Source organism: Octodon degus, unplaced genomic scaffold (assembly GCF_000260255.1).
Source record: "Octodon degus isolate 3935 unplaced genomic scaffold, OctDeg1.0 scaffold00117, whole genome shotgun sequence".
In the NCBI taxonomy this organism is placed as follows: domain Eukaryota; kingdom Metazoa; phylum Chordata; class Mammalia; order Rodentia; family Octodontidae; genus Octodon; species Octodon degus.
The window spans coordinates 9,989,635-9,990,715 of NW_004524693.1; positions in this window are offsets into that span (position 1 = coordinate 9,989,635).

Here is a 1,081-nt window from a genome sequence, read left to right on the forward strand (position 1 = left end):
CTCTTCTCTTCTCTTCTCTTCTCTTCTCTCTCTTCTCTTCTCTTCTCTTTTTTTCCCCTAGAAACTGTCTATAATCCAGGCTGGCCTTGAAATCACCATTTAGTTCAAGCTGGCCTCAAATTTGTGACAGTGTTCCTGCCTCAGTCTCCTGGGTGCTGGGATTACAGGGCTGCACCACCATATCTGGCTCAGATTGCTAAGGTTTTAAATGCCTTTATTAGATTGCCCTGGGTAGGTCATCTTTTATGCTAGTGTAAATGATTTTGTCTTTTAAAAAATTCGAAATATTTTTATACAAATATATGCATGATGTTTTGTGTATGTAAATTTATCCAGAAGCTTTTTGAAATTCATGTAAACATTTCTAATTCTTTTGCATATCCTATATATACAAAAATACTATCTGGGAATATAGTTTAGCTTTTCCTTTCTAATTATTACATTACAGTTTTATTGCCTTATGCTAGTTATGTAGTGCTAACTAGAGATGCTACTACTATTTTGCAAAAACACAACAATAATATTCATCTTTGTTTTGATTCTGATCTTGGAAGAAGAGTTCACTATTTCAATATTAAGTATTATGTCTACTTTTTAAAAAATGTCCTTTAATAGAGAATTCCTTTGTATTCCTAGATTACTATGTTTGTTTTTTGAAAATAAAAACTGATACTGAATTTTATCAAATTCCCCTCTGTGCTTATTGGTGGCTTCCTCCTTTAATCAGCTATGAAAATAAAATGTGTTGGTTGACTTCTCATTTTTTCTTTTTTTGTTTTCTTTGAAAAATAATAAATAATTAAAACAATACAGAATTTCAAAACAAGATGATAGGGTATCAACAATAGTTGGTATTTTGCATATTTTACCTTCAAAGTAGTTTTCAGATTACCAGATATAAGCATGTAAAACTGGTCAAAAAGAAAATAAAACATTAACTGTTCCTTTCTTTTTTTTTTTTTTTTTTTATACCCCAATTTTTTTTAAGTTCTGTTGTTGAATATTATAGGTGTATAAACTCAGCAAAATATTCTAAAAGAGTACAGAAGCCCATAATAGCATTGGGTCTTCTGTTTAATTG